Here is a 27,247-nt window from a genome sequence, read left to right as displayed (position 1 = left end):
ACTGCCACTAGAGTTTTGGAAAATGTAATTGATTTTAATTTATAAACATAAGTAGAACTTTGATCATTCTTCAAGGGCAAAGATGTATCTTGGAGGCAATATTTCATTTACATCTCTGATGCCTGCTAAAATCCCAAAGTATTTAAGTTGAAAGATTTGATAGTCTACAGAGGAAAGAGAATACTATGGCTGCCATCCGTAATGAAATTTGGTATTTGTACTTTATTACCTTGAGCAATTGTTGTATACAAGCATGGTGCTGTGCTATACACTTGGCAATATTTGTACAGATTTAGGGGAGAAATACCTGTGCTATATTCTGTCCATACCTTCTCTACCTCCCCTCAAAAATTTTATGCTGTTCTTCCACAGTTGATTGTTTGGAACGAGACGCTGTCAGACGAATAGAAGAACTTAATCATTTCCGAGTGATATGTGACATTCCTAACCTGCTCTTTAAGGCACAGTCAACATCAGCAGCGGGGTATTTAAAAGTGTGTATAGCTCCCCATCAATCTTTAATGCATCGTTCTTATAAATACATCTCCCCTTGCCTCTGTTGGAGCTGATCATTTGTTTTATTTGACTCAAGGATTTGCTTGATTTAGAAGCTGGAAATATACATCTGTAGTATTGACAAAAGCCTATTCATAAACTGTGGAGATTCTGCCATACATGCCAGAGGAAAAGCAATGTGGCAAAGTGCAAAATTATTTCTGTCTTGGTGTTATTTGTGAGTCATATATCTCTGCCTTTTTATGAACAGCAGGCATATTTGGAAGAATTATGTCTGAGTCATAAATCCCAATTTGCCTGGGACATGACTAATAGGTGTCTTTAATGTAGTAAGATGATATTACTGTCTTATCTTGCAAACATCTTTTAAACTCTCAATCACAAATAAGGCAGGTCGGATTTAAATGACAAACATTAACGTTTGCCTCATCAAAAAATGTTGCCACTGCCTTTTCTAGGCCACTTTGCACAAATATGCCATATGCATATATAACTATTTTGTCGTTTAGTAAGCAAAACTGCCCTGATTGATCTTAGTCTATAGCTGTTTCTAGAAGGATATGCAAGAGGTAAACTTAGAAAATGAGTTAAAAAACAAAGACAATTGACTGATCTCTATTTCACACGTGGAGAACTATAAATCCTATTTAATTGAATAATGGTGCAAAGAGGTTTCATTTCACCATAAATTTTCAATGATAGGAAATATTTGTCTAAAATTTTTCCCTTCTATCCTCTGGTTTTATGTAGCAGGTTATAAATGATAGTTCAGGATTCTCACAATATATAGGAGAAATCTGAAAATATTGAAGAGGTGTGAGATCACAGGAGAAGGCCTATGTTAACGAGTGAAACAGACAACAGCTTTACAAGTATAGTTTGTTGAGTACAAAGCCCAATCGTTTAGTCATAAACTTGTGATTGAAATTATAGGATTCATCAGAACCTCAAATTTCCATCATGTTGTAGAAGAGGGTTTAGAACCAGAATGTGAATTCATATAATATTCTGAGTGGAGTATCTTTGACAAGAAACCAGTAAGGGAGAGTAAGACTGGGAGACAGACTTTTTTTTTAAATTGCAGAGATTTTCCTGGTTAAGTGAAAATCTCCTGAAATGGAGCATCAAAGGAGAGAAAATTTTGAGACTAATTTTGGGATCCCACACACGAGGAACAGAATTTGGAGTTTTACTATTAAATATTAGTTTTTCTATCAGAGGAAGTCACCAGGTGGGATTTTTTGTTGTTTATTGTTTTGTTTGGAGTCAATAAAAATAGGTTTTCAAATGTGTGTTTTACGATAGGCGTCTCGTGTGAGTTTCAGGCTCTGTGAAAGAAGATGGCACCAATCTTGAGGTCACTGATAGAATATTTATGGAACTGTAATAGGGAAGAACAAATCTGATTCCATATTGGATCTGTTTCTTTTACTTAAAACTTTGTGTTCTATTACTTATGCTACAAGTTAATCACTAAAGGGATGTTGCCTGTAGCTTAAAGTACACATAGTGGCCCATCTCTGGGACCCTGCCTCCCATGCCTGAGTGTTAAGCTAAAATACCTTTAGTTTAGCTCACAGGAAACAAGCTGACAAGGCCTACCTGAGAATGCCTGCAGAAAAGAAGAAATTAACACATCCCATCCCAAGTCTGGCCAGAACCAGGAAATATTTGCAACAACTTAGCAACTTTTTTACTTTACCTCCTCACCTCCCCCTCCTTATTCTATAAAAGGAACTAGCATCCAAACATGGGCAAGATGGTCCTTTGGGACACTAGTCTGCCATTTTCTCAATCTACTGGTTTTCCCAATAAAGTCGCCATTCCTTGCCCCAAAATCTTGTCTCTCGATTTACTGGCCTGTCATGCAGCAAGCAGTAAGAACTTGGACTTGGTAACAGAACAAAATTGAAGTGACAGATATAATCTCTAGATTTTGCTATTAGAATCTTAAAATTTACTTTTTTATCCATTATCTTTAGAATTTTCTTTCTACTTCCCCAATTAGCCCCAAACACACACACACACACACACACACACACACACACACACACACACACACCTCTTCTGAAAGTCACAATATTCATTGGAATATTTCTTGAATAAATACCATTAACTCAAACATGTTACAAACCTGGGACACTGGAAGAATACCATTTTTGTCAAGGAAAGTTTGCTAAGAATCAGGTCATTTCTTTAAATAATTGAAACCAAAGGAACTCAGAAAATAATTTTAGAAAAATCAGTAAACCATATGCAAAGTGTTTCCTTATGAAATAATGACATTTAGTAAAGATCAATTTTGACATAATTCAACAAACTCTTCCTCACACGCTTCACTGTCAATTGTCCCTCATTTTCCACGTACTCCTCTGTCATTTCTATCCTTTGAAATATCTTTAGGATTTTTTCAAGTTTTTCATTTGCCAATTTGGACATGAAGCCATACCAAAACCTCCTTCATAGGAAAAAAGAAAAGGGTAAAATTGCATTTCTTAGTTTTATTTCTCATGACCTATGTAATTACAGTAACTTTTACTGGCCATGTCACAGGTTAACCTTGCATTATTGATATAGGTATCACTTTTCTTCACCTTTACCATGAAAATAGCTGTAAATGTATTGCCCTTGTTTCCAACTGAATACATGAAAATGAGAAATAAACAAGATGTGACTCTAAATTACACTGAATTGATTTAAACCTGGAACATCTCTTTGGAGATTCAATAGCAATCAGTCTTTATCCTTCCATGGAAGAGTTGATTTTTGAAATTGTACAAATTCATTCTAGACAATTTTGGATAATGAGATGTGCCACTAAGCTGGGTAATAGTGTTTTCTGCCCCAAATGCAGCCTTACTACAAAGTAGTGAAATGGATTTTCTTGAGTGGTTCACAAATTGATCCTATTTCAATTATAAATTAGGAGTCTCAGATTTCTTCTGAGCTATGACTATTGTGACAATAGACATATATACATATGTATTCTACTCAAATGATGAATGTCAAGAACACCAAAGATTTCTAAGTTTTATTTGCACTTGATATACTTATTATTTTATATCGTTGCCTTGCATAGAATGCAAATCCTTTAATACAGGGATTGATTAATTTAATTAGTCCTTCAATGCAAACCATGACCCATTGTTCAGCCATCTGTTTTTGTAAATAAAGTTTTATTGGAACACAGTCATCCTGTTTCATTTACATATTGTTTATGGATGCTTCTAAGATTCAACAGAGGAGGTGAGTATTTGAGACAGAGGTAGTCTGTCTCACAAAGTCTAAAATATTTACTGTGTAGCCCTTTACAGAAAAAGTTTGCGATCCCTGCTTTAGAAAATACTATATTGGTAATACTGTCTTTTAGGATGATAAACAAACCAAATAGCATCTTGCTGTATAATAATAGTACACTATGCTGACAATAGATTAAGATTCATAGGCCACTCGGGAGAGCTGGATGGCTCTCATGGGAATTCTAGGGAAGGAGGCTCCACTGGGTGTACTTTGTCACTAAGGGTAGGAAAAAAAAAAAAAAAGCTGGGGCTAAACAAAGCTCTGAGGGCCTTTCACTCCTGTTTATTTATTGTGGGCAAACTGGTAATCTGATTCAAAGAGAACACATTCACTATTTTCTCTTATTCAGTCCATGCACTGCTCTTTGGCAATGATCAGCACTAAAGCACAGATTTACCTAAAACCAAGCTCATTGGAATCTTTCATATGAACCCAATTGACTTACGACTAAGAACAATTAAAAGAGTTATTCTCACCATAGTAAAAAATTTGGAGGGGAGAGGCAGTCTAAATGTATATCTTTAAAAAGTTTAAAAAGTATGAATTAGAATGATATACTAATCAATGTATATTTTTATTAATTGCTTCATTTTAAAGAGCATCAAAGAAAGCTTTTATAAATACAAAAAGGTGGGGAAAATCAAGTTAATGTGATGATAATAGCAGAAGAGTCAGAAAAGGCTTATGGTGAAATTAGCACACAGAAATGTATCAATAAAGCTGCAGCACAATTTTAAGAACTAAGTGACAGATTTGGATGTGAGCTTTATAGCTATCAGCGCAAAGAAAAACAGTGATTGTTTATGACTCACATTGTCTTGATTGTGGCATGCCTGTCCCACATTGCTTTAATGGTTAGAAACAATGTTTTTGAATTGGAATTTGATATTACACCCACCGAGACTGGCTAAACTGTTTGTGGGACACGATGAAAAAATGATAATCCAGGGCCCTTTGATCAAAATTATTAATTTCAAGACAGTGACAGCAAAGCATTATACCAGTGATGGCCCTTCTAAGTGCCTGGCTGTGTATTACTCAACAAGGAGCACATCCATGAAGCAGACCCTGATGCCTACAACTTACTCTGAGGAGAGTCACCAAGACTGGTCATATTCATCCTAAAAGTACCGTCGTCATCATCATCATCATGAGATATTTATTGAGTACTCAATTTATGCAGTTACTACTGTAAAATCATTTTAGTCTCCCTCCAAGCCAATAATTTAGATAACATTATTAGCTCAATATTAGGAGTGAAAAAATTCTCTAGTTAATAATTTCAAGGAAAATATTTTAGAGAGTTAAAGATGTTCTAGAGCTAGGGCTCAAACATTATCTTCCATATACTGAAGTCCATGTTCTTATCAACTTTACTGATCACCTACGATGTTCTGATACTATTTTCTAAGCACTATATTCTAGATACTATGTTCTCAGTACTCTGTTAGGTGTTGGCTAACTAGTGATAAATGAAACAGAGCTCCCTGGAGCTTAGAGTCTAAAGGAGGCTGGGGTAGGTAGAATGGAAACAAGTAAATAAAGAGATAACTAAATTACAATTGTGGTAAGTGCTTTGAAGAATATGAATAGAATGTTGATTGCGGTTAATCTGAGGAACTTCAGATAAAGGGTCAGGGGACGAATGCATCTTTGAAGAATTACTTTTTAAGCTGAGCTCCAAAGGATGGGAAGAAGTCAACAGTCGTAACTTCTAGGATGAGAGTTTTACAGGCTTAGGAAGAGCTTGTACAGATGCCCTGAAGTGTATAAGTGTGAAGTGTTCCAGACACTGAAAGAATCCCTATGTGGCTGGACTAGTGACCAACCACGTGAGACAGAACGAGGTTAGACTTGTGTGCAGGGGGAAATCATGTGGGACTGTATAGGTCATGACATGAGTTTTGTTTCATTCTAAAAGCAAAAGGAAGCCACTGAAATTTTATTTACTAGACTGACATAATGAGATTTGTATTTACTAAATATGATTTCAGCCACTATATATTTATAAGTTAGAGTGGAGGAAAGAATACAGGATTAAGGTGGCTATTTTAGTACATCAGGCAAGAGAGAAAGAACACTGGCACATGGAGATGGAGAAGAATGGACTTACTGTAGGAAAGTTTATGAATTAAATTGTGAACTTTGTGATCATGGACTCTGTGGGATGGAAGAGATGAAAGGAAGCAAATGTTTTCCTCTGAGAAGAGCAGAGCAGACAGATCATGGGTTTGAAATGGGAAAGGGAAGAGACTGAGTCAGAGATCTTCTTGCAACATATTCATTTAGCTATTCATATGGAACTTCTAAGCTTAGATGTCAAGAAAGCAGTTGGATATACAGGTCTCATGCTCACAGAGAAGATTTACCCCAGAGATATAAATTGGCTTCCTCGTGGTATCCATGGCATTTAAAGCCATTCAGGTGAACGGGATCTCCAGGGAATGGAATCTAGCTTGAAAAGAGAATCCAGCCTTTGATCTAGCCCTAAAAATCTTCATTTTTTAGAGTCTGAGAGAGCGGGATAACTTAGCAAACTAGATGTACTAGATATGCTAGGGTATACCAGCAAATTAGATTAAGAACAAATGATCAATAAAGTAGGAAGAAAATTTAGAGAATATAAAGTCATGAAATCCAACAGGAAACAGTAACACAACTGTGTCAAGTGCTGCTGACAGGATGAGGTGCTTTCTCTGTGGATACCCTAGTTTAAAATATCTGAGCCATGCCATGTGATACTTCGAGTTTGTATTGCTTAGTATAGGTTAATCTCTGCTTTTCACATTTCTCATACCAAGCTACCTCGCTTGAAATAAGAATGGTGGGATTCCAAGGTGCAAAGATTTTTGATGTAAAAGGAAATACTTTTTTAAAACTCTTTTGAAAATGCTTCAGAAAATATAAAGCCTCGATATGAACTATGGCTTTGGTCGTGTGAAATTTGGACATGGGAAGTAAATGGGAGTGATGAGGAAGACTATTCTGAATGGAGTAATAATATGAATTAGGGAACAAAACAAGAAATTTTGAGGTGTTTGTGTTGGTAATATTATTGAGGAGAGCCTTGATTATGAGGAAATTGTTTCATTTTTCAAATGAGAATATTAGTACTGAGGTACTAGTGAGAGAGTATTGTGTTTCATCCAACAATCTGAAGATGTCCTTAACTGGTACTTTTGGTTTCTACCGGAGTAGTAAAATCTTTTTCTAAGATACCTTCATTGGATTCAGTTCTAAGTATGAGCGCCCTCTGGTGTTCATTTTCAGTATATGTCATAAAAACTGCACATTTTTAAATTGGAACTTGATATTTTTCATGCATTAACTAATCCCAATACAGCGTGCGTAAAAGCAATATTTATATCTTAAATGCACATCGCTTTTTATTTTGATTTAAATTTAAAATGAGTTACATTTTAACAGGAAAATAATTTCAATTTTTCAATTGAATAAAATTGACAACAAAAAATGTAGTGTTATTTAGGAAACAGTCCATTTGGCCATTGGTTAATTTCCATGGCATTTGATCATTTGATCATTCTATTCAATCTGTTTAGGGTATAGAATGGCAAATATCCACTCTTCCATACACATACATTAACGTAACAAGTTTAGAATTCACCACTGTCTTCATAAAACCTTAAAATTTGGAAGCCTTGGGCTTCCCTGGTGGCGCAGTGGTTGAGAGTCCGCCTGCCGAAACAGGGGACACGGGTTCGTGCCCCGGTCCGGGAGGATCCCACATGCCGCGGAGCGGCTGGGCCCGTGAGCCATGGCCGCTGGGCCTACGCGTCCGGAGCCTGTGCTCCGCAACGGGAGAGGCCACAACAGTGAGAGGCCCGCGTACCGCAAAAAAAAAAAAAAAAAAAAATTTGGAAGCCTCACTCTTTGGCACTGGCTTAGTTCCAAGTGTTTAGAAGAACTAAATGGAAGATTGATGTGATTTTTTTTGTCAAAAATATAATCAATAATGAACTGGATTAATACAGTAATCTAAACAAAAATTTGTGTTTATATTAACCTATTAGGTATTCATTATGGAGGCCCTAGATTCCTAGCTTTGGAGAGTTCACCCAACCTAGGTTCTCTGACTATATATTCAAAAACTGCTTAGTACTCTAGACAAAGAGATGATGCAAAGAAAGACAAGAGACTTTGTATTGATAAGGGACCAACTCTGTGCTAATATCTCCCTACTTTATTGTGTCCTCACCAAAATCTTATTATCTTCATTATATCGATGAGGAAATTAAGGCAGAGAATGATTAAATAGGCTGTCATATCATATTACTAGTAAGTAAGAGTTGAGATTCAGTTTCTACTCTGGCTGACTATTACACTGAAATTACAGAACAGAATAGCAATTACCTGGAACCAGATAAGAGTTGGTGCTGAAGAATATCTTTGCTTTTTATAGAAGACAGTTGTATACAATAAATAAAATATACAATATTAATGTTCCAAATGAAGGATTTACTTGAAATAATTATTTCAAGAAAAACCACAGAGCCTAAACAAGAGAGAGGTAGAATAAAGAAAAGTTATCCACAGGTAAACTTGAACTATTTGGAGATAGAAACCACAACAGCTCATCAAAGAGCGTTTTATAGCTTCTCTATTTCGATCACCTTTCTTTTTAATATACACAATTAAATATATTTTGGAGGAGTTCTTAGTGATGGTTGTGAAGGAACAGGTGAAATTATTCATTACATGTATCATATGACAATTTAGAGGGATGAGACCCTGGGAATATTTACCATATGTCCAGTTTGGGAAACTTGAATCTAGACATGACAATTCTATCCCAGCCTCGCACTGGAATAGAAAAGGGAGTAGATGAAAAGATGTTCAACATCGTTAATTATTAGAGAAATGCAAATCAAAACTACAGTGAGATATCATTTCACATCAATCAGAATGGCCTTCATCAAAAAGTCTATAAACAATAGATGGTGGAGAAAAGGGAACCCTCCTACATTATTGGTGGGAAGGTAAATTGGTACAGTCACTATGGAGAACAGTATGGAGAAAACTAAAAATAGAAATATCATATGATCCAGCAATCCCATTCCTGGGCAAACATCTGGAGAAAACCATGGTTTGAAAAGATACTTGCACTCCAGTGTTCATTGTAGCACTATTTACAATAGCCAAGACATAGAAGCAACCTAAAAGTCCATTGACAGATGAATGGATAAAGAAGTGGTACATATATACAATGGAATATTACTCAGACATAAAAAAGAATGAAATAATGCCATTTGAAGCACCATGGATGGACCTGGAGCTTATCACACTAAGTGAAGTAAGTCAGACAGAGAAAGACAAATATCATGTGATATCACTTACATGTGGGATCTAAAAAAAATGATGCAAATGAACTTATTTACAAAACAGAAACAGACTCACAGACTTAGAGAATGGAATTTATGGTTACTGGGAGGGATGGGGTGCGGGGGGATGGATTGGGAATTTGGGACTGACTTATACACACTGCTATATTTAAAATAGATAACCAACAAGGACCTACTGTATAGCACAGGGGACTCTGCTCAATACTCTGTAATAACCTAAATGGGAAAAGAATTTGAAGAAGAATAGATACATGTAATGTATAACTGACTCACTTTGCTGTACACCTGAAACTAACACAACATTGTTAATCAGTTATACTCCAATAAAAAATAAAAATTAAAAAAAGACTACAACAACAAAAAAGAAAAGGGAGTAGATTTCAGGACATGTGTCTCTGGGAGATTAGCTCAGCCTGCTGAGGTGCTCAATTTCCTGTTTCACTATTCTGTCCTTAAAGTACCTTCATAGACACTGTGATTCCTCTGGAGCAAAGCATGGATGGATCTTAGAAGATATGTAGTATCTTTAGGAAACATTTCAGATGGATCGATGTTAGAGCTGTTTTAAATTGTATTATTTTTTCTCTAAATACACACTTCAGTTTCTCTGTTAATGAAATGGAGTTGATATACATAGTGTTCTTGCAAGTGTCTCAGCATAAAGAACAACATGCACTGTTATTACCATTTAAAACGCCCCCCGCTTTAGAAGCCCAGCGTAAGTAAGACACATCAGAGGATGTTTTAGAAAATGAACTTTAGGTGTATAGTCTACAGTTGACATAAAAATTCCAGTGATCTTGTTTCCTTAAACTGTTTCAAAAGTATCTTCATTCTAAAGAAGAGATTATCAACATATTGGCTGAATAATCCTTGTGAAGAAAACTTTTTTTTCATAAACATGGGAAAACTAAAATTAAACAGGTGGGGATTCTGAGTGTAAAGACAATATTCAATGGAGAAGGAAAAATAAGAAAAGATTATTTGTTATTTTAGCAATGGCTTTGATTATTTTGTTTTTTTTTTTTACCAGTGGCCGGTATACCTCAATTCCTAAGGAGCACTGCTGTATGGTTCCTTTTGTAAATTGTAGTATACTCAAATTATTTATTTGAAGATATTGTAGATCATGAAGTTTTAACACTAGAACTAAGGAACACGGAGCTCGTATCTCCCTCTCATTCAGAGGAACACATATTCTGTAGGTGGAATGGAGAGGTGTCTCTGATTCCACAGTGTTTCCTTTAACATAGAAATGAAAAACAGCACAATTCTATAAAGAATCCATGTCCGGTCAGCATGTCTCCCTGTATGTTTCTTTCCCAATGTCTAAAAAGTCAGGATCCAGAATCTACAAATTAATGTTTCTGTCCTCCAGGGTGTGTGCTGCTCTTATCTACCCCTTCCTGATTTTCTACATCTCTGTTAAGTGCTTCCAAGTTACAAGAGTAGAATAAATATCCTGCCACTCATAGAGTCCTCACAGACCAGCAGGATAGGCATCTCCTGGGAGCATTTTAGGAATTCAGAATCTCAGGCTCCAACCCATGCCTGCAGAATCAGAATCTATATTTTAACATGATCCAGGTGATTCATGTTCAAATTATAATTTGAGATGCACCGGTAATGGACCCAAGGAACAAATACATATAAATGTGAACTTTAATGCCAACAAACCCATTGGAAAAATTTCTTCATTCCCCTTTGTATAGACTGATCTTTTAGTCAACCTATAATCTATCCTCTATACTCTCCCTCAAAGTTAGCTCTGCTACTTTCTTCAAACCATTTTTTGATATATTGTTTCTTTTGGAAGATCCATCTCTTGAGCTGGGTCCATCTGTTGGCTCTTAAAACTTGGCTTCATTGATTATTATTTCCACCTTTGTAAACCTCTCTTGCTGGACTCATCTTCGGTCCCTGCCTCTCACCTCTAGATCCTGTTTTTTGTATGTGATTATCTTTTATCCCCAGTGAATACAATTTATATTGTAATTCCTTTTTTCCAATGATGATTTTATATCGGAATGACTCACTTTAGGGATAAAACTGTCAAACTTCCATCCTGTGAATGTTTAGCACTTCATCATCTAAAGCTGACTTTAATTCAGACCTTGACACCTAAAGGCAGCCACTGCCATCTGTAAGGCCAGAGGGAAAAAAGATGTTTGATCTTGGTGGGCTAAATCCATTATTATGGTAACAGCCTTTAACAATCCCTCTCTGAGAGTAACAGAGAAAATAATTAAAAATACACAGTGTTTGAAAACTATATTTAATAAGCTTGAACTGGAATATGAGTATTCAGACATCAAACGAGATATGGAACATTAACTTACAGATGCACCAAAAACGTTCACGTAATTTGATTATGCACTAGACTGACATTAAATCTCAAAAAAAAAAAAAATTCAAGCAAGCATTCCCATACAGTTTGCATCGACTGATTGAACTAAAGAAATAAATATCAAGAAAATTATATTTTTAAAAATCTTGGTATAAGGGAAAATCTACTAATAAATTATTATCTTAAAAAGGATATCAAAGTAGAATCTATTTAGGATGAAAATATAATGAGTTTCCACCTGTCAAAATCCAAAGGACAAAAGCTAATGTGATACTCAGAGAAAGCATACCTCCAAATAAATTAATTAAAAAGCAAGGACGAGCTATACTAATAAACTAAGCTCTCAGTTTAAGATCAACAATAAATTTAAAAACAGAAGCAGGAAGGAATGAATTAAAAGATCAAACAGAAATCAATGCAATAAAACAAGTAATTAAGGAAAGAACACTAGAACTGTTGATTAGTGCAATCAATTATAGTTCTTTGAAGTATTAATGAATGACAAAATATTAAAGAATGATCATGAAGAAAGGGCTTAGAAAGGGGAAAAATAAACATATTAATCATATTAGCAATGATAATAATAGTGAGGACAACAGAGTGTGGTATAATAATGAGGATGAGGGGTTTAAAAAATAAAATTTGGTGTGATTTATAATTTGATTTCAGTAAATATATATCAAAACTAAGCAAGGAGAATAATGCCTCAAAATTGCAAAATTGAACAGGAACAAATGTCCCAGGTTTCCTAAAGGTAGCAGTCACCAGAATTATGGGGAAATTTTTTATAAGATTGAAGCATAATTCTGATCTGTATTAGTCAGTTTGAGCTGTCATAATGCTGCAACAGTCTGGGTGACTTAAACAACAGCAATTTATTTTCTCATAGCTCTGAAGACCGGAAGCCTAAGATGGGGGTATAGGATGATCAGCTTCTGATTAGTGCTCTCTTCCAACCTTGCAGATGGAAGCCTTCTTACTGTGTCCTTACATGGCCTTTCTTAGGTGCATGCACACAGGGAGAAAGCAAGCAAGTTCTCTGGTGTCTCTTTTTATAAAGCCATTCTTAGACCTCATTTAACCTGAATAACCTCCTTAGAGGCCCTAACTCCAAATACAGTCATATTGGTGTTAGGTCTTCAAATACGAATTTTGGGGACACAATCCAGTTCATAGCATTCCATCCCTGCCCTGCACCGTGGCCCCACCCCACCCCAATTCATATCCTTCTCACATGCGAAACACGTTCATTCCATCCCAACAGCTCCAAAAGTCTGAACTCGGTCCAGCATCAACCCTAAAGTCAGTCTCATCTAAGTTATTTTCTAAATCGGATATGGGTGAGCTTCGAGGTTGAATGTCTTCTAAGGTGAATTTCTCTCCAGTGATCCTGTGTAACCAGACATGTGTTTTCAAAATGCAATGGTCGGGCTTCCCTGGTGCCGCAGTGGTTGAGAGTCCGCCTGCCGACGCAGGGGACACAGGTTCGTGCCCCGGTCTGGGAAGATCCCACATGCCGCGGAGCGGCTGGGCCCCGTGAGCCATGGCCGCTGAGCCTGCGCGTCCGGAGCCTGTGCTCCGCAATGGGAGAGGCCACAACAGTGAGAGGCCCGCGTAACGCAAAAAAAAAAAAAAAAAATGCAATGGTGGACAGGCATAGGATAGCCATTCCCATTCCAAAAGGGAGAAACTGGCAGGAAGAAAGGCTTAATGGATCCCAAATAAATCCAAAACCCAGCAAGGCAAATTCCATTAGCTTTCAATGCTGGAGAATAATCCTCTTTGGTTTGATGCCCTGCCTTCCAGGCATAATAAAGTGGCTCTGAGGGGCTGCTTTACCCCTGTGGCTCTGCAGGGTACTCTCTGCAAGCGCCCACAACCCTGCCGAAATAAAGGAGGGGGCAGTCTAGCCCCCAGGCCTGTGGTGGGAGTGGGAGCCCTGATGATTTCTGAATGGCCTTTGGAGGTCATTCTTCCCCTTTTTTGAAGGATAAAGCATGTTTAGAGCAAAATATGTCTATTGCTCTACTATTCCCTTTGGTCCAACCTGGCAGAGTCTCTGCTGTTAAGGTCCAAACTGGCAGTGTTTCTGCTGGTACAAACCCATCTCTATTCTTGGCTGCTACTGAAGTGGCTGATTAAATTTGTATCTGGAGTTCATACTAATCTCCTTATCAAACAGTTGTTCAACCACACCCTTAGTCCTTAGTACTCTCTCCAGAACAAGGTTTCTCTCTCTTTTTTTTTTTTTTTTGCAAAATGGATTTGGAGAATTTTCCAAATCTTTAAGTTCTGGTTACTTTCTGCTAAATGATTCCTTTTCAATCCATCTCTCTCCTCTTACACTTTAAGCATCATGAGGACACAGGAGACACTTTCAATATTTTGCTAAGAAATCTCCTCACCTAAATACCGAATTGCATTGTTCACGAGTTCTATCTTCCTCAAGTCACTAGAACACAATTAAGCCAAAAGTTCTCTGCCGCAGAGATCACCTTTTCTCCATTCTCCTTGTTTCAGTCTGAAACCTCACCAAAATGACCTTTAAGATACATATTTCTACCAACTTGCATGATTATTTATATATTTGCTAAGAAAATGGGGGCTTTCTCAATAGCTCTTGACTCTCCTTTTTTGTGTTTTCACCAAAATATGGACTTTAATATCCACATTTCTACCTACAATCTCTTCATGGTAATCCATGCTTTTTCTAGCATGTAGCTCAAACTCCTCCAGTCTCTACCCATTACCCACTTCCAAAGTCACTTCCACAGTTTTAAGTATCTGTTACAGCAGCACTCCAATTCTAGGTACCAAAATCTGCATTTGTCAAGTTGTGCTGCCATATCACAAACCATAGACTGTGTGGCTTAAACAACAGAAATGTATTTTCTCACCCTTCTGGAGGCTAGAAGTCTGAGATCAGAATGCCAGTTTCTGGTGAGAGATCTCTTTCTGGCTTACAGAAGGCTGCCTTCTTACTCTGCCCTCACATGGCCTTTCCTCAGGCCATGTGCGTGCGTGCGCGCAGGCGCACACACACACACACACATTAACAGAGAGAGAGAGAGAGAGAGAGAGATGGGTGGGGGGAGACAGAGAAAGAGAGTTCACTCTCTGGTGTCTCTTCTTATAAGGACTCGAATCCTGTTGGATCAGAGTCCCATTTTTGTTGTTGTTGTTGTTGTTGTTGCAGTATGCGGGCCTCTCACTGTTGTGGTCTCTCCCGATGCAGAGCACAGGCTCCGGATACGCAGGCTCAGCAGCCATGGCTCATGGCCCAGCTGCTCCACGGCATGCGGGATCCTTCCGGACTCAGGCACGAACCCGCGTCCCCTGCATCGGCAGGCGCACTCTCAACCACTGCACCACCAGGGAAGCCCCAGAGTCCCATTCTTATGACTACGTTTAATTTTAAGTATTTCCTTATAGGCCCTGTTTCCAAATACGGTCACATTGGAGGTTAGGACTTCAACATATGAATAATGAGACGACAAAACTCCCACTATAGGATTATCACACACTAACTTTTTTAGAGTATAGAAAAAACAAAAATTACCCACATCATTTTATAAGGATAAAATATCTATACTAACGCAAATGGAGAAGATGGGTAGAGGCATATATTTTTTTAAAGATGACAGAATGTTGATGATTTTGACACTATGTAATGGACACATTGTGGTTCTTTACACTATTTAGTTTATTTTGTGTATGTTTCAAATTTTCTGCAATAAAACAGTTAACTATGCAGAAGAGAAAACTGGAGCTGAACAAGGAAAGAAAATAAATATAGATGATTATTATTGTTGTTGATCGAATTCTTCAGGAAGCTGATTCTGAAATGGACTTCGGCAAGGAGAAGGTTTATTAGCAAATAATCTTGGGATCTATATCTATGGGGGGAAGGGAAAGGATTTTGCATAGAGAGGATGAGCTATAAGATACACCTGAACCACAAACTCAGGTGATTCGATGGGAGGCTCTGGAGCTGAATCTTCTATCTCAGCTATTTTGTAGTTTACTGAAACATCCTGGTCTTTATATGCCTGCCTCTATTAGTCATTGCTTTGGGCTGCCCAGAAGAGGCCTGACCTTGTGAGGTGGTCCTGCAGTTGAAACAGTCCCTGAAGCGGGGGCAGACGAAGGCTATCTGCTGGCATCACTTCCAGCATCTAGGAAATACGTTTTTCCTTGAGGGACAACTGGATGGCACATCTTCACTCCCTTCACAGTCCTCCCCTTGTGACCCACAAATCCACATTTAAAATACTTTGGAGGAGTAGCTCCTACGGGATTCAAGTGGGCCTCCCTTTCTGGAGTAAAGGTAATCAATGAAAGATACTCCCAGCGTCAAAGGTGATCTTGGCATTGTAACATACTCATCATCTCCTTCCTCCACTATGTAACGTAGATGCCTCTTACCCTCAGATAACATCCCTCTGGTCTCTGTATCTCACCTCACAGCCTGAGCCAGACCTTCAGTCCTGAGGGATTGAGCTCTGATTACCAGGTCATTCTCAGAGTAAAGATGCTGCACGTGTTTGTTTAGCATCACAATAGGATGTGGATATACTAAAAGGACTTCAAGTGAATTACGTAGGTTTCAAATGTATTATCCCTGCCACATTTTTTTTAAAAAAACAGTTCATTCTCTTCATAATAATCAGGATGAATTCCACATATGAAGATAATATTTTCTTCTTTCCTATTATCCCTGAACATAAGGTGCCCAAAGCACCCTTGAGACAGTTATAAGTTAAATGCATCTTTTGTTATGTCTCCTGGTGAACTGTCCCCACTTTGTGACTCACAACCTCTAAACCTGTAGAGACCAGAGTTGTGGGACAGAGAACACACATTCTCCAAGTGAACCACAGGGAATGATCTTAAGCAGGAACATTCTTGTTTCCATCCCTTGGTCTAGGAAACTTGTAATCTTCCCATGCAAAACACCATACTATATAAAGGTTTTTTTACTCAATGTGTATGCTGAATGGGGCTCCCCATTGCTGTAAAATATCACTTCTGAGGTAGTGTCTCAAAAGTGCTTTCAGTAAGTTGTTCCAATCCACTTTTAGACTTGTAGCTTCTTGGTGGTTGACATAAGATACAGTTAGTGAATCCCATGGTGTTAGACCTACTTACATTCTTCCTTTTCTGAAAAATATGTCCCCTAATGCTATGTAATGTGGGATCTTGTGCCAATGAAATAAACACTTTACATACCCTCAAATAGTGATGCCAGCTGGGACCCTGGAGGCAGGAAAGACAAATCCATACATGGAAAAGCTGTCAATTCCTGTAAGAATAAAGCAATGGTCCTTCCAAGGTGAAAGGGGCTTACAATATACTCAATTCGCCAACCTATAGCCAATTGGTTTTCTCAAGCAATCTTGCCATTTCAGGGCTCAGTATTTGTCTCTGTTGCTACAAAGCCAAGATTTTTCAGGGTGTCAACCTTGATATAGACATCTCATATGTCAGAGTCCCATTCTTACAGAGACAGGTTGCTGACTTTGGCAAAACCACTTGCTAGCCTTGGCCTGCAGTTTAAATTAAAAATAAATCTTGAACCTAATCCTCAATTTCTCTGCCTTCTCACTGTAGAAGGGTAGGAGGTTAGAGACCATTTGTACTAAGGAGACATTGTGACGTTCATAATTGGGGTAAAATTGCTTGTTAACTACTTAACTAAGCCTTCCATGATTTGGGTGTGTTTTTTTGTTTGTTTTTGTCTTTCTTTTCTAGTATTTATTCACTGTATCCATGTCCATCCAATGCCATTGTATTTATAGTTGATATAAAGACATATAAATCATATTTCTGGTACAACACTCCAATTAATGTATTTCTCCCCAAGCTTTACCATCCAATTACTGACCAGTGGAAGTGAACCACCATCTGTTCTCCATTTACCAGCAATGATGGGGTACCCACTTCCACCTTGATAGTGGGTGACCCAGGTCCCAAACATTATCTTATCAATTATTTCTCAAACAACTTCTGATGCCATCTCTCACAGGTTGGATTTTCTGAGTTGGAGATTACTGTGTAGAATGTTTATTAGGAAGTGGTCTTGAAATCAACACCCTTGGGAGAAATGGGATAGAAGTAGACTTTGCAAAGGCAAAGGTTCAGTTGTGAAGTATGCCTGAATAGCAGGCTCAGATGAACCCAAGAGGGCACTTTGGAGCCAAAATGGCTTGACTGAGCTGTCCCATATTGGTCCAAAATAGCCTGGCCTTCATACTTCCACCACTATGAGTCACTGGATAGGCATCAACCATCATGCCCAGAAGGGTTCTGTCCTTAACTGTAGCTAAGCTGATCCTGAAGACTATTCTTATCACTCCCAGTATCAGATTAAAGAGAAGGAAATTTGAATGTTGAATATCCATATCTATCACAATCACATATGTATTTAGATCCTGAAATCAAAAATTTGATATTCCAAATAATAAATAGCGAAAACATAAGACAGAAATCCTGAAAACAAGTACTTCATATCAGGTTTCACTGAGGAAGTCAAGGTGGTCCCACATCAGCAAGCATGATGCAATTCATTTTGATTAAAAGAGAAAAGCAGTGTTATCATCGCAATTAATGTCAAAAATAACATTTGACATACAGTATTTATTATATATCCTAACAAGCAATCAAACAAATGACTATTAGAAAAACAAAAGTATATTTATCAAAAGTGATAATCTATATATTCATGAGAAAACTGTAACACATGATATCTATTCATGAAATATTACAAGCTTTTCCATTAAATTTTCAACAATATTTAATATCTACTTATAGCCTAGCCAATGCAATAAGAATAAAAAGAATAAAAAAGAGGTAAATTATAAGGCCAAAATGTTAATATTGGCAGACTATAAAATCATCTACTTAGAAATTCCAAGATAACCAATGAATAAATTTTGTAATATAAATTAATCTACAAGAACCAAAGTTATTTTTATATATCACACTAACCAATTAAATAAGCAAATAGAAAAATCAATTTTATTTACAGCAGATGATGTATTAAGTACTTAGTTGCAAACATTGAAAGAAATATTAAAATTGTAAAGAATGAAATGCTACTGAAGGGTTTAAAAAATCCCCTGCATGGACTTCCCTGGCGGTCAGTGGTTAAGACTCCGTGCTTCCAATGCAGGGGGCGCGATTCAATCCCTGGGGTTGCGGAACTAAGATCCCACATGCCGTGAGGTGTGGCCAAAAAAAGAGAAAGAAATCCCCTGCAAAAAGAGCTATCTTATTAATACATTAAAAAATACACACACAAAATATATTAATAACCCCCAAATAGTCTATCAATTTGATGCAAACCCAATAAACAGGTTCTTTTATGAAATGATTCCAAAATGTATATGAAATAATAAATGTAAAATGATTGCTATAAAATTATGTAAAATAAGGTCATATAAGAATATACTTCTGTTTCAGATATTAACACATATGAAAACAATATAGTATTGTTACATCAATATACTTATGTGTCTGTAAATACCAGAAACCTTCCAAGTACATATATATATAGAGAGAGAGAGACAGAGAGAAAGGAAATGATCAAATACACACACGTGCACACACACACATATTTAAGTAGTCCATTTGTGAACAAAATTATTAAATGAATAGATGAATAAATTTTACAACTTCAGAATTTTTAAAACCCACAAAATTCACAAAGTAATATACCAGGAGAAAATAAATGCATTCTGTAAAGTAGTTTAAGAATGAGTATATTTGTAAGTAAAGTATATATATAAACAACAAACCAGGAAGAAAAATAGGACAAAGACATGAGCAAGCAAGTCACAAAGAAGAAATAAAATAAAACATAAACAAAAGGAAATGTGTTCAGGTCAGGCTCTGAAAAATAGGAAAAGGCCAATAAAAACAATACAAATATCATTATTCCAACATCAGATGAGAGCAATTATAATGCTTGATAATATCAAATATTAACAATGTGGTGGGAAAGTGAGTATTCTCCAAAAGAACTTGTGGCAGTTTATATTTATTAGCCACAGGGGAGGGCAACTTCACTGTATTTATTCATACATAAAATGCACTTGATTAAAAGACCACTTCCTACTTTATATCTTAGAGAAATATTTCCACAGATATCCTACTAGTACTGCCAAGTTAGGACTCCAAAATATATTAAAAGTGAGATGGTGCATTGCAGAAAAATATGTACATTATGACACCATTTAAGGAAAACTAATGAAGAAGTCAGAACTGTATTTTTTATAAGATCATATTGGAAAAAATAGACCCAAATTAAAATGATCAGAAAATTGATAGTTTCTGATTAATGAAGTTAATGAGATTTGGGAGTTAAATAAACAGAATTGGCTGTAATTTCTTAAGGTTATGGATTCATGTTTTATTTGTATAATTAAAAAATATAAGACAATGTCTATAACAAGGAAGAAAGATAGCAGGGAAATAGCCCTCCTAGGATTTGAGAGAGTGGTAAATTTTAGGTTAATAATGAAAGCAATAAAATCTGGAGAAAGAAATAAGTCCTTAAAAAGAACAGGATAGTCCAAAGGGATTTAAGGCTTAGAGAGAGAAGTAGAATTGCTAACATAACATAAACTACTTAAAAGGCATAGGATCAGGAAAGAATGTTTGATTGTCAAGTGTTCGAATTTGGGAATATCTCTCAAAAAATACCAAGAAAATATTAATTTATGTAATACCCTTAGTCTAATTGGTGTCAGCTAATTAACATGTAGATGAAAACAAATTTGATCTAGATGTTAGTCTCCTACATGCATCTGAAACATTGAACATGTTAGTACCTGCATTGCGTTTTTTTTATCATTTAAAAAATTTATTTATTTTTTAATTAATTTTTATTGGAGTATAGTTGCTTTACAATGTTGTGTTAGTTTCTGCTGTACAGCAAAGTGAATCAGCTACACGTATACATATATCCCCTCTTCTTTTGGATTTTCTTCCCATTTAGGTCACCACAGGGCACTGAGTAGAATTGGGAGATTAGGACTGACATGTATACACTACTTTGTATAAAATAGGTTAACTAATGAGAACCTCACTGGGTTTAAAAGCCATCTGTTCATGTTTGTATCCTGAGCCTCATACTGTGAACGAGGGACATGATTTCCTCTGAATTCTACAATAAACATTTAAGATAATGCAAAGTTTAGTTCTAAACCTCTGACATACGGGAAAAAATACTTTGGATGATATGGTAAGACTGATCCAAAATGAACACTAAAATTAGATATTTAAGGAAATTTTAGCCATTAAATAAATACACAAAAATTATGGACAGAAAGTTATTTCCTATTATTTATTTTTTGGTGAACATGTATCTGTATCCTACATTAATTTCCAAGTATAGATTTTGTGCTAAGTCCTGACAGAAAAAATAGAAGCTTCCTTTCCATCATACACACTATAAATAAAAATATATTCTAAATGTTAGTACCAATCAATGGTTTTTCCATCCCCTCAATATCCCTTATGTTGTGAGAACAAGAACCACAATAGGAAAATGGTTCACAATTAATGATATAAAAAATCATAGAAAAATGAGAAACCCATTATTTTAGATGTATTGAGCAGTACGCTATCCTAACAGCTTTTAGAAGAAAAGATAATAGCCTTGTTCTTCCAATACAGAAATTGAATTTACCTTTCTTTTGATCTGTAACTGCAAGAAGCAGGGTTCTTAATAAGGACACTTCATGAAACAGAAATATCGGTAGTGCAGTTTGACTGTGATGTATTAAAATTCCAGGTATGATACCAACCCCAAATGAATGTAGAGAAATTTGCCTGCCAACCAAGGGAGCAATGTTCAACCAGTAGCCATTCTTATTTTATCTTCCTAAAGTGAATGCAGACAATTTTTGTAATTGTGATTACTCTTCTATTGTAATCTACATGTATTTTTCCTTTCTCAGGATACAACAGATATATATATATATATATATATATATATATATCTGTTGTGTATATATAGTATTTTCCATTCCATAAAATTGAACACATATTTATTATCCTGTATATAGACTTTTGTTTTTCCCAAATCATACTGTAACTCTTTAGGATCAGAGATTATATATAATTATATCCATGTAGAATCTATGATTATATATGCTCAATAAGTACTCACAACAAATACTAAAAATCATGGTTTAATTGACCTGAAAAGGGTTATGAAATAATATTTCCCTTTGCTTCCCAATGAAAAAACTGAGACCACAAATGTTTAGGATATATACTCAAGATTAGTTAGTTTGTAATCTGATTGATTATACTCTTATCAAAATAAAATTCAAATAGATTGTGCATTTCACTTAAGACAATTCAGAAGTACCATTTTTCATTGAATATCTACTAAAGTGTCCAAATTCATGATGTATCAAAAGACCCTTATCTCATGAAGTATCTATTTAAAAATCCAAAATTTTTGAGAATTCAGGATTTGAGACAAAAATCCCCTGGTAATTCTCATTAAACAAATATTACTCAGAAACATTATTTATTTTCGACATTCACCTATATCTTAACGTAACTATGATGGGTATTCCTTGTAATATCATCTCGTAGGGAAATCCCCAGTATGATTTTTTCTTCAATTCCATTTTGTTCGAGAAGCAAAAATGTTCTTTCATATTCTTATCAATATATCAGAAGTCTGTCAGTAAGTCTCTGCTGGGCAACAATCCCCCTAAAGCTCAGTAGCATTTAACAAATATGTTGTTTTCTTTTTCACACTCACAGATTTGTGGGTTAAGTTGGAGCATCTCAGCTTCAGGCTAAGGTCTGCAAGTCAGCAGGGGGCTCAATTTCAAGCTAGAGTCCTGTGGTTTGGGTGGGAAGGCTCTACTCTTATGTTTTACCTATAGTCAGTGGGCTACTGTAATAGAAAAATCACGTCAGACTAGTGAAACAGCAAGGAAGATTCGACACCACTGTACTAGGGGAGAGATTGAACTCAACTCTGAATATACGAGGACAACTGGTGGTTTATAGCCAACAGTCAGGGTGAGGAGTCAATGGATGGAAAGATACTAAGAGAAACTTGGTTAAGTATCAAGGGTGCGGGAGGAGAGGAACTTCATTATATATCAAGGGTGGGGGAAGAAGAGCATGACTGAGTATCAAAGGTGATGGGATTCTTGATCAACTGCCTTAGACTGATTCTTTAATAAAGCCAGGCTCAGCAGGACAAGGACAGACAAGGAGAAGGAGACGGCCTATTGAAAGGAGGGCTTAGAGAAGGCTGATTAAAGTTGGGTCAAGGATGGAGTCCTTGACAGGGCTCAAGTAAAGTTCTTGTCACTCTCAGAGTGTGTTCTTCTCCAGACACTGGTAGAAATACAGGAAGACAAGCTCCATTGCACAAGCACATTGCAAGCCTCTGATTACATCAGCTTTGCTAACATCCCATTGGCCAAAGCCAGTCACATGGCCAAACCATCCATGGAGCCTGGAAATAAATACTATACACAACAAAAGGTGGAGGGGAATGAATATTTGCTAAACCATAGTCCACACTATCACTGGGTACCATCCCTCACTCTCTATTCAGAGAAACTTCCAAGTCTAGGGCTTTTTGGTGGTAGGACAAATGGAACATTTACATTGAAGAACAACTTTCTGATCTTTTCTACTTTCTTCCCTCTCTATCTTCCTTGCACATTAGTTTTTAAAATGTCTGGTTGTCTACTTTCTTTGTGAATAAAATCTACCAGAAAATGTCTACTTCATAAATAATTTTTTAAGTGTAATAAGCCAGTCCCAAAAGACAAATACTCTATTATTCCACTTATATGAAGATTCTAGAGTAGTCAAATTCATGTAAGCAGAAAGTAGAATGGTGGTTACCTGGGGGATGGGAGAAATGGGAATTTCTTGTTTGATGGTATAGAATTTCAGTTTTGCAAGATGAAAAAGTTATGGAGATTGGCTGAGCACTTAACACATTTAGAATGTACATTTACAAATGGTTACGATGAAAACATTTATTTTATATGCTTTTACTATAAAAAGAAAATATAAAGTGTATTTTGCTTCTCTAAACTCCTGATGCATTGTTTGAAATGGTCACCGTCTTTTTAGTCTTACTGTGAGATCCAGTCTCTTCCTCCACTTCATAACAAATCTTCTAGATCTCTCAGCCATACCACAATGGCAGATCACCCCACGTGCCCTATGAGTACATACATTCAATAATCCCCAAAGGAAAGTAATTTCAAGCTCTATGAGGCTTTCTTGTACTCTTCAATAAAGAGTACAGAAATGGTAATTGTGCCATTCAACAGAAATGGTAAATTGCCTAGAATTTTAAGATCACATACTTGTTTTAGTGATACATTGAGAGAAGAGGGACAGTAATACTTCAAGGTTCTAGTCCATTAGGAAAAAACAGACTTGAAGTTATCCCTTGATAAGTGTTCATTTTGCCAGGAATATCTGAAATATATTAGCACATGGTATTCCAGCACTATGAGAACAGACACTAAAAATGCATTGGTTAGCATCATTTGACCCTGTTCCAATTTGAAATCATCTTTGTGTTTACTACTCAAGGTGTTTTTAGATTGTTAAACTACTCATTAACAAATTCAGTGTCATCAGGTAGTGTTGTATGGCCTGGATAGTAGTTGTCCACCAAGATTCATTCTCTCCTTTCTCCCTGGACACAGACTCAGCCTTCCTTGCAATTAGGTGTGACCATGTAACTAAATTTTATCCTATGGCATTAAACAGAGGCTATGTAGTCCAACTGCCCACTTGATGCATGAAAAACTCGAGCATTCTCCGCCATGCTCTTTCATTCATCTGGTGATGCCTGTGGGATCATGGGAAGCCACATGTTGAAGACTGCAAAGAAGAAATAACCTTCTTTTGTGCTTGAAGCATTTGGGTTTCTTTTCCACAGTATGTTAACTTACCTTAAATAATTTAAGGTTAAAGTAAACAAGCAAGGTGAAGAAATCCCATAAAACAACAGGCATTCAAATATAACTTCCCCACTCCAAAATCCTAGTTGTCAGGGATCACTGAAAAATGCCCATAAAATTGTGTTATAGGCCCTGGTAGAATGTCTGGTGTGAGCCATTGTCTCAAGGCTGTAGGGTTATACCAACTGATAGGGGTTAGGAATGACATCATATAAAACTCAGGAGGGAGACAGTACGTCAATATCTTCTACCTGCTCAAATCTGTCAAATCTGAGAATGGCAACTGCATACCCCCCTCACCTAATACATAAATTTACTTGCCTGAAGAAGTTTACTGGAAAGTCATCTCAAGTTCAGAATCTCTTGGGGATCAAATAAGGTGGGACTGGGCAGAGGGAGAAGTGTATTTGCAAAAAACAATTTTCCAAAGGTCTGAGCTGAGCACATGAAGAACTCTGGAGCTATAGTTGTTCTTCAGAAATAAACCAAGTGAGGCAAGTAAGTCAGGCTTTTCTACCCCTCCAATAACCAGTCATTAGGTGTGGGCTGTCCATTGTGCTAGACAGCTCACTTCTGCTCAGGGTGTCTCCCAGAGAAAAAGTTCAGCTGATATCTGTTGACTGACAATACTTCCAGTCACTGGAGGAATAAGTGTTTCATGAGCATCTCAGGGACTTGAGGGGACATGAGTATCTCAATGATGCACTACAGCATTCATTACCAAAAGGGTCACTGACACAGTTGTCAAATATGTCTAAAGGGCGCCCTGATTGCTAATAACCCACTTTCTTATGTTTATTCCTGCCAAATATATGCCATAATCCTTATAAGTAGCTGTAATATTTAATTGTAATTTCAGTTTTTAATGCAGAAACGGCTTCAGCCATCAGGAACAGAAATCATATTCATAAGTTGCATTAATAGGTTGTTGCAATTATTTCCTAAGACAGAATACAAATGGTGAGCACAAGCCCAAGGGGAGAAATTGCTATGAGTCTCAGAGTCCTGTAAGACACTGCCTATCACAGGCCAACTAACAACATAGAACAGATATTCAGGATGTTCAATACTTATTTATTGACTGAAAAAGAAATCAGTTTAAGCTTTGTGAAGGAACTGTGTTCACCTTTATATCCTCAGGGCTTATCACAATTTCTGGCACAGAGTAGACAGTGAAAATAAGGTGAAATAGATTTCAGGCTTATGATTTGTTTATACTGAACAATGTTATATTTACAAAAAATCCTAACTGATACATATTGACCCATAAAATGAATATCATTTAAAATATGCAAAGGCAATTTTCTAGAAGTCACATCTTTTTTCGGAATATTTTTCATCAGTCAGCTTTTTTGCCATATTTTGCTGTGCTAACAAGCAGTCCCAACATTTCAGTGGCTTATATTTAGGTTTTATTGTTGCCTCTGAGTGGGTTATAATTCTGTTATATATCTACAAACCAGAAACTAGACTGAATAAACAGTCCCTATATGGATCTTGTGGTGTGATTCTCCTGAGGGGGAAACCAAGGGCAAAAACATGTGATGGCCCTTAAAGCTCCAACTTGGACGCAGCACACATAATTTCTACTCATTTCCCATTACATAAAAAGAGTCACTTGACCAAGACTGATATCAATGGTATGGCAAGGTAGACTCCGCCCATAGGAAGTACTACATATCATATGGCAGTGGGCAGGTATGTATAAGCATCTAACATCTGAGGAAATAATGATTTGAAACAATTTGCTTATCAATAATTAAAAACTGAACCTCCGTAAAAGTTAAATGAAAATGGCTTTACTGTAAGATATAATTCATGGAATATTTTATGTTTGTTCTTCAAAATCAAAAGAAACTATTCAAAGTAATTCACATGAACCAAAGGTCTTGCAACTGACTTCATAGGAAAACTTATTTTGAAAGCTTCTAGGTTTCTCTTAGTTCCTGAGGTCAAAAATTAAATGACCTGAGAGATACAGGTTCCTTGTAGGGCTCTGCAACACTTGCTATATGGATTTTATAAATATCGAAGATGTTAGAGAAGCTCATTTTTTCACTTTATTATTAGATCAAAAACATAGAACTCCTATGGTTTTTGTTCCATCAAAATACTACTGAAGGGCTTCCCTGGTGGCACAGTGGTTGAGAGTCCGCCTGCCGATGCAGGAGACACGGGTTCGTGCCCCGGTCTGGGAAGATCCCACATGCCGCGGAGCGGCTGGGCCCGTGAGCCATGGCCGCTGAGCCTGCGCGTCCGGAGCCTGTGCTCCGCAACGGGACAGGCCACAACAGTGAGAGGCCCGTGTACCTCAAAAAAAAAAGAAAAAAAAATACTACTGAAAAAAACATAAATTTGGCTTCTTTTGCACCAAAAACTATCCTTTTGATAGATGAGAAAATCTGAACTATAAGAACTCAGACATCTCTATAAAAAACAATATCAAAGACAGTGACACTGGTTGTCTTTTGGGAGAGAATCTTGAATATTAGGATTCAGAGTTGGAGGAGAATGTCCTTCCCTGCATACAATTTTGAACATTTTTCAATAATGCACTATATGCTTATATTACGTGTTCAAAACATACAAGCAAACAAACAAAACAAATGAATACCTATGTTGAATTACACACTTCCAGAAACTTTCTTCTCCATATCTCCCCATCTTTCTGCTCATTTTACTTTTATTGTTCGATAGTCAAGAATGGATATTTAGTTAGTAATCAGTTGCATTTCTTATTAAAATGTTACCAA

The sequence above is a fragment of the Globicephala melas genome, chromosome 3, assembly GCF_963455315.2.
Source record: "Globicephala melas chromosome 3, mGloMel1.2, whole genome shotgun sequence".
In the NCBI taxonomy this organism is placed as follows: domain Eukaryota; kingdom Metazoa; phylum Chordata; class Mammalia; order Artiodactyla; family Delphinidae; genus Globicephala; species Globicephala melas.
This window is presented reverse-complemented; position numbering follows the sequence as displayed.